Genomic DNA, 8,731 nt, shown 5'->3' on the forward strand with positions numbered 1-8,731 from the left:
ATGCTGTCTGGGACACCTACCCAGAGGACAACCTCAAAACCCTGACACACCATCGTCGTGGCTTAGGCCCATGTACCAGGATTGGGGATGGCCAGACCCGTATTCCAAAGAAGGACTGGAACACTGGGTTCCTCAAGAATACTGACAACAAGAGGGAACTGTTCCCCTTCCTGAGTGCACAGCTTGTAAAGCAGGATCTGGGTGGGAGACTTCTCCTCAGCACCAACAAGGAGAGTGTTCTCTCCAACAAACAACATGACGTGTCTGGTCTTCAGCCATGTAACCACACTGAGGCTGATACCAGGATACTGCTCCATCTTGCCCATGCAGCACAGCAGCGCCACCAGGTTGCCTTGGTGCGCACAGTCGACAGTGATGTGGTCATCCTGGCCATTCACTTCTTTTCATCACTTGGGCTGTCCCAGTTGTGGGTCTGTCTCGGCAGTGGGAAGAAGATGCGTGACATTCCTATCCACACTCTCTCTGCCCAGCTGGGACCATCAACGTGCCTGGCACTGCCACTATTCCACGTGGTCACAGGCTGTGACACTGTGTCACACTTCCTGGGATGTGGTAAGAAGTCAGCCTGGTCAGCCTGGCAGAGCACACCAGGACTGACGGACACCCTTGTTGCCCTCACCAGTGAACCCCAAGAGCTCAGCCCACAGTCCCAGCACATGCGCACTCTAGAGCGCTTTGTTGTAGTCATGTACAGCAAGGGCTGTGGTCTGGAAAGAGTCAATGAGGCTAGGCTTCGACTCTTCACAAGTGGGAAGAAGACACTAGAGGCCTTACCACCAACACAAGCTGCTCTATATCAACACATCCGCAGAGCAATGCTGCAGGCCAGCTTCTTCTGGAGTCAGGCAACGTCTGTTTACCAGGACATCCCTGACTTCCATGACTGGGGGTGGCACAAGGACAGCAGTGGTGGGTGGTTGCCCTTCTGGACAACCCTTGAGGACAGCAGCAAGGCCTGTTCCATCCTTTTGCAGTGTGGCTGTGCGAAGTCATGCACAGGGAACTGCAAGTGCTGCAGAGCTGGCGTTCGTTGCACAATTTTGTGCAAATGCGAAGGTGGATGTGTGAACAATGAGAATTCATGAATCAGTGTGACACCAGTCACAGCACGTGATATGATTGATACATTTATTGATTGATTGATTTACTATTAATATATGTAAATTAATTAATTAATATTAACATAGTGCTTAATGGTTATTAGCCTGATTTTGTTGATCAATAAAGGATACCTTGATCTCTTGGTTTTACTTGTTTTACTTCCTGATTTATGACTTTAAGTGTCAAAGTTATGCAAAATTTATTATAATATTCACCGGCGGCCATATTGGATTTTCCAATTTGGCGATCCCTGTCAAGGCTACTGTCAAACAGACATCAGATTTAGAATCAGTGAGGTCCAAAACCTTAGAAAAGTGCTTTTAATTGTAATTATGTGACTTTTGGTTGGCTAGTAACGGAAAAGTCAGTTTTTGAGTGGCGGCCATTTTGAAGTGTCAAATATGGCGCTCCCATTGAGAATTGGCTTTGGCTCCCGGCAGATTTGAATTCAGCAGGTCACAAACTACAAGTGTGCCAAGTTTCATGCTTGTAGACAAATTTGCACAATCCCCCCTTAAAATCCCCCTAACAGATCAGACTACCACCCCGTTCTTACATTCTGCAACATTCCCCGATTAGACTGCCAGGTGTTCCAATTTTTCATTTCATTTCGTGACCTGAAAATCGGGTGGGTGTCAAATTGGCATGATAATATGGAAAAAATTATGAAATAATGTTCATGACTTTTCACAAGTGAGATTCTGGTACGTTAGTCTGTAATATATTGTTGAAATTTATAATTTTATTTCCAAAATCTCCGTTTAGCCTCGAACGCATTTCGATGTATTGACCAATGAGGATCGTGCTACGAACGATGTCTGGTTGCGAGTAAACAAAATGGCGGCCTCCAGTAGCAGCGACGATGACGAGTGTGGGAGCGAGAAACGCTGTTATATGTGCATTTCTCTGGCCAAAAGATCAAGTTTAATACCTTTTAGTGATAGAACATGGCCGCGATATTTGCAATTTGTTCTTACGTGGCAGAATTTAGAAGGTGATCAAGCTGAAATTGCGAGAAATTTCGTGAAGAACCACGCTGACGAATTCGGCGAACATGGCAACAGTATGGTAACAATACCTGCTATAGCTATACCGCATGATGCAGCGTTTCATCAAGTGTGTTATTCACGATTTACCGATAAACAACGAGTGAGCAGGGTGCAAAGCAGCATGAAAAAGAGAGAAGAAAATGCAGCCAAAACTGGTAGGTTGAATAACTTGAATAATAAATCATGACAATGCTTCAAAACTTAGTTTGATTTTTTTTTTTGTGAGGTATATGTAAAATGATTTTGTGTGTAGTCTTGAACGATTTTGAATTGAAGGAACTCTCCAATATTTATGCAAGGAGGTAGGGCCGAGGTGAAACAAATAAATTTTTAAAAGGAAGTCTGTGGAGGGGGGGGGGGGGGGAGGGAGGGAATCTAGTCGGGCTAACCATGACTTGAGGTCTAGACATTTTAAACTCACATAATTTTAATTGTTTTCTTTTATGTGTGTTTATTGCAGCTTCAACATGCAACGACATCAACGTCAACATTGTCAAGATGCATGAAGGCCCACAACCAGTCAAGAAACGTGCTCTACGCTCCAGCTTAGGCAAGACCAAATGTTCAGCCAGATCCCAATATGTGTTGCCTAATATATGCATCCTTTGTCAGAAAGAGAGAACAATCAATACAGGCAAAAGGGGACGAAGAAAAGAGCCTCTAACAAGGTGCTCAACAATTGAGGCACCAAGACTGCAGCAAGCCGCTAAAGACAACAACAATACAAACCTGCTGCTTCAAATTCAAGACCGCGATTGTGTTGCGATAGAGGTAAAATACCATGGTCGCTGCTACAAGGAGTATACCCGGTATTTAGGCAAGCTAGCAACAACACCTAATGCAGAGCAACAAGGAGACTCCAACTACTCAGAAGCATACACATTATTTTGTGCATCAGTCAAGGATCTTATAATAGACAACAAGGAAATCTACAGACTGAAACGACTTAATGACATGTTCATGAAACAAATCAAAGCAACACACGGAATAGAATCAAACTACAAAAGTGGCTTTCTCAAGACAAGACTGATGAAAACATTTCCACAACTATGCTTTCTAACCCCGTATATGCGCTTCCAAGGACACCTTGTGTATGTTAATGACATCTCAACTGAAGTGCTGGTTGAAGAAAAGAAAGTGTTGCAAGAAACCATGCATGGTTCAGGTGATGACACAACAGAGACAGAACAAACATCCAACTCTGAACCAGCCCCACCAAAGCAACCTGGGTATACTGAGAATAACCTTAGAGAACACTACTTCACTGCGCTACAATTGAGAAATGCAATAGATGAGATCAAGCCAAATATGCCATGGCCCCCAACCTCTGAGCACCTGACAACAAATGCCGCAGAAGCAATTGTACCTGCCTATCTCTATAACTTTATTGCATGGATGGTGGGAGTGCCAGACGAACCTGATTCTGATGAGTTTGTAAAGATAGAATCTACAATACATAGAATAATTCTCACAATTGCACAGGACATCATATACCTCCAATCAAAGGGAAGGAAACAGATGCCCAAACATTTGTCACTTGCAATGACAGTACGTCATCTCTCAGGTTCAGCCCAATTAATCAGCCTACTGAACGGGTTTGGTTACTGCGTCTCAAACTCTGTCATCTTAAATCATGACACTGCACTGGCTAACCAAGAACTACATCGTGGAGAGGATGCTCTTCCATCAATCATTCAGGCGGGCAAGCATGTCACACTTTTATGGGACAATAATGACTTCGGGGAGGAGACATTGTCTGGGCGCGGAACAACGCACAATACCAATGGGATTATAATACAGCGACCAAGTCAATCCCATGAAGTAGTACAACCAGCACCAGTCACTACAGTTAAGAGGATGTGGGAGAGATCGATGCAGCCACCTGCAGTGAACCTTGCCATATATTATGGAGGGAAAAAAGAAGGACCCGCTCCATTCGCAACCAGCGTTCCATTGGATCGAGCAACGTACTTCCCATTACTCCAGCACCCTAAGACGATAGACCTAGCATACCACATCACCAAGTACAACATTGATGGGACTCTGCCATCTTGGACAGGATTCAACCAACTACTGTCTTGTGTTGAAGTTCCACCAAAGAGCGTGATGGGGTATCTCCCTGTCATTGATGCCACTCTGACTGAAATGAATATGGTACTAACAATACTGCAGAGAAGTGTTCAGATCGCCGACAAGTTACAGTTGGAAGCAGTCGTCATTGACCAAGCCATCTATTGCAAGGCACAGCTCATTAGATGGAAGAATGCACAGTTCATGAAGAGACTGGTAATTCGACTTGGGGCATTCCACACTGCAATGTCCTTTCTTGGCTGTATTGGAAAGAGATTTCGAGATGGTGGTCTCCAAGACATCCTGGTTGAGTCAGAGATTGTTGCAGTGGGGTCTGTGAATGGAGTGTTCAGCGGCAAGCATTACAACAGGGCAGTTCGAGCCCATAAGCTGATGTCAGACGCGATGCAGCAGATGCTCCTGGATGCATATTTTGAATCTATTCCAGAACATGAGGCGGGTAGAGTGAAGGAACTTTTGTCAAACTTAGCTGAAGCTTTCCCACATCCAAACTACCATGTCATTCTCAACAGCGACAAGTTCAAAGACTTCAAAACCTCCTTTGACAAATTCTTAGAAGCAAGTGACACCAAATCAACATTTCGCTTCTGGAGTTCATACATTGAGACGGTGGAGCTTCTCTTGCTATTCATTAGAGGGACACGAGAAGCCAACTGGGATCTTCACCTCGCCAGCATACGATGGATGCTTCCATGGATATTTGCCTATGATCACATTAATTATAGCAGATACCTTCCAGTATACTGGCTGGAAATGTCAGATGTTCAGCAGACCCATCCCGCCATTCATCAGAAATTTATGGAGGGTGAATTCGCTACCCAGAGAAGCGACAAAGCTTTTGCCCAAATTGCCTGCGACCAGACCATTGAGCAGACAGCAAACAGGGATTCCAAGACCAAGGGGGGCATGACCGGTTTCACTAACAGCAAGGGGACAGTTAACCGATGGATTTGGTCACACCACGCGAGGGGGTGAATTGCACGGGAATGCGAGGTTATGGCAGGGAAGTCCAGATATGAAGAGCACAGCTCAACACGCTCCGATCTACGACAAAGTCGCATGCTACGTGACAAAGCTGATGTTGACAAAATCATCAAGATGACAAACAGCATGATTAATCCATTTGAATATGATGGAGAGGACTTGGTTCATGTTACATCTGGTGTGGTGGCTACGAGAGAAGTTCAGGAAGATCTAAACACAGCATATGAAAGAGGAGAAACAGAGTTCACCACCCTATGTAAAGAACGACTTCAGACGGAGACAGTCGACCTGTTTGGCTCAATGAAGAAACTGAAACTTAAGACATTCACCAACATGTCTGAGGCTGTGAAAAAGAAAATTCGTGGAAAGGATGTGTCTTTGAAGGCTGACAGAAATCTCTTAGCAAGGCTTGTTGTCACCGGGCAGTTCCGGAAAAATGATCTTCAAGAGTTAATGTCCTATTCTCTTGGCCCTCTACCTCTTCCTTTGGCAAGTGTGCAAGGCTGCCTCGTCAAGACCAACAAAGCCAACCTACTTCATGCACTTAGATATACAGAGAAACCTACAGACAACCTACAGAGAAACCTGTGGTTGATATTCCAGTAGGAGGCATGTATGTAACGGATGGTATGGCAATGATACAGAAATTGAATATCAACAAACTCACCGGGGAAAGGACATTTCTCAATCTGGCCCACGAAATACTGAAGCGCCTTGTCAAGGGAGCAGAGGGCAACAAGTCCAGTGAGATCCATTTCGTAACCGATACTTACCGAAAGGTATCGATTAAGAACGCCGAGCGAGAGAAGAGAGCAGTCAGAGGGTCTCAAGTGATGCGAATATATGGCCAGTCCCTTCCTCAACAATGGAAGAAGTTCCTCTCCAACTGTGACAACAAGGAGTCGCTAATCGAATACTTGTTTGAGACGTGGATTAAGGTCAAGACAGCATACCTCAGAGGAATTACAGTGTTCTTGGCACATGGAACCAAATGCCATATCTTCACAGGAAGCAGCACTCCAGATCAGGTAGTTGAAGTGAAAGAAGAGCCATCACTAAATTCGACGCATGAAGAGGCGGACACACAGATGTTCCTCCATGCCGCGCATGCAGCACACACAAGCAATGACGTCATCATCGTTAGTCTGGATACAGATGTGTTCGTAATCGGCATAGCCTTAGTACCCCAAATCTCTGCACATCTATATTTCCACACAGGAAAGGGAGTCAACCATAGGACAATTGACTTGAAAGCAATCTACGATAGCATTGGGGATGATGTCAGCCAAGCTTTGATAGGCCTACACTGTTTTACTGGCTGCGATTGTGTAAGCGCCTTCTATGGCAAAGGCAAAAAGAAGGCCTTAAACCTCATACTAAAGAATCCAGAGCTGGGCGGTGCCTTGAAGGACCTTGGAGAACGGTTTGACATACATCCAGACATGATGGAAGCACTGGAGACATTTGTCTGCAAGTTATATGGACAGCACAATATCACGACTGTGAATGAGGCCAGGTACAACATGTTTCGTCTTGCTAGAACGTCTGAGATCACAATGCCTCCCAACCAAGATGCCCTGAGACAGCACATCAAAAGAGCCAATTACCAAGCTGGTAAGTTAATTGGTTGTTTCTTTGAATATTGAACATCACCTGTAATTTATGTTTGGACAGGAGTACTAGTATATGGTGCAGCATGTGTCAATGAAGATGATTATTTGGAAAGTTTATTGAATTGAAAACAAAATATTGAATGTCACAACAATGCTTTGTAAATGTTCAAAATTAACAGGTCTATTTGAAAGAGTAATTGAAGTAACTATCTATACAGTTGCGTGGTTAAGATAACATGACATGTAGATGATCCAGAGATTTTTTTGCTCCACACTCAGTCAGAGCAGGATGTTTTGGATTTCGCATGTTTCTCCACACAGAATTTCCCAATAATATGATTGTACTGTTATTAGTGTTAATTATATACCTCTGATGTTGTTTTGGAAATATGTATATCTCCATTCTTAATGTTATTGATCACTTCAATATTTCAGGAATTTACAAGAGGAGCCTGCAGCCCATCCCTGACATTCCCGACCCTGATGGCTATGGATGGATGATGGAAGAGGAACTTGCCATAGACTGGATGACAGCAACTGGAAGCTGCAAGAAGACACGATGCAGCAACGAAACTACATGCACTTGCCTACAGAATAACATTCCGTGCACAGATTTGTGCAAGTGCGGCAGGAACGACTGCTCAAACATAACTGGCCATGTTGACTTTGATGATAAGAATGATGATAAAGACTGAAGGTGAGGAAGACTCTGATGCTGAAGAGGATGAAATAACTGCACTATTTGTATGATGTTTTGGACAAGTTTCAACATGACCAAGCCGAAGAGACAAATTGTGGCTATAGTTCAGCCCATCTCGAGTTTATCATGACGTCAATGCGCACTGGTTCGCTTGTACGCCGCGTAATTGTCTTTGACAATGTGTCAAACAACTATCACCCCTTAAAATATCACCCCTTACACACTTATTGGACCTATTAACAGTTTCAAAATAGCATTGGTAAACCACCATAGATCGTAGTAGCAACACCAATCACAAATATTGTACAAAAATTTAAAATTATGCAGGTTTTAAGGTCCAAAAACATGACTTTCTGATAAATGCATCAACAGCATGTTATTTTAGCAAGTCGTTAAAACAACATTTTAACTACTTTTGGGGGTCTGAATTAATATATATTGCTGCCAAGACCAATGTGAACATGACATCATATAGTTTGTGTTGTTTTTTTACTGTGTAAATGGGTATTTCAAATGTAACATACACTTGGTGTATACTGGTGTTTTGGGGCAGCGGTTCCCGGTAACGTACCACGATATCGCTTGTGAAAAAAAATAAGATGTTTTGGAGGTCATAAGGCTTCATCCCACACCCTTCTTGCCCAATCCCTAGGTTCAGGTCATGAAATCCCCCCAAAAAATAGATATCCACCCTATGGCCCTGTGTCTAGATGTGATCTGTCTTTATTGTAAACTTCCATTCTGCAATGCGCAAGGGTCAATGTGGCCCAAGTGGCAGACAGAGATACAAGGCAACATGGCTCAAGTGACGGAAGAGCATATAAGTCCATGTGGCCCAAGTCGGAGATGAACATTTAAGGCTATTTATTAGTAAGCTTGATAAGGGGGAGGGGTCATGCTGTCTAGTAGGTGGAAGTTCCCCCAGCAGCACGGCCAATAACCTCGCACTGCTAAGTGGTCTTAGGACCCTCTCCACAAGGATTACAAACCTGGGGGACTTGCACTAATCTCTCTCTCTGGTGGCTGGCGCAATAGCCCTCTCCATGGTGGATGCTGCGTGTTGCGGTTTCCTGGCGATCTAACTCCTTGCTGCTGCTCCTCTCTCTCTCACTCTCACTCTCACTCTCACTCTCACTCTCACTCTCACTCTCTCCTGTTGGGTGCGGTGTCAT

General features: G+C 44.1%; 1 long non-coding RNA gene across 1 annotated transcript; it reads left to right on the plus strand.

Moving 5' to 3' along the window:
* The first annotated feature begins 2,734 nt into the window (after positions 1-2,734).
* Positions 2,735-7,384, plus strand: LOC144891140 (uncharacterized). The gene is made up of 3 exons (XR_013622733.1): positions 2,735-2,942; positions 6,763-6,860; positions 7,295-7,384. It is a non-coding gene; the product is annotated as an uncharacterized LOC144891140 (long non-coding RNA).
* Positions 7,385-8,731: the final 1,347 nt, after the last annotated feature.

Source organism: Myxine glutinosa, chromosome 3, assembly GCF_964187855.1.
Source record: "Myxine glutinosa chromosome 3, kmMyxGlut1.1, whole genome shotgun sequence".
Classification (NCBI taxonomy): domain Eukaryota; kingdom Metazoa; phylum Chordata; class Myxini; order Myxiniformes; family Myxinidae; genus Myxine; species Myxine glutinosa.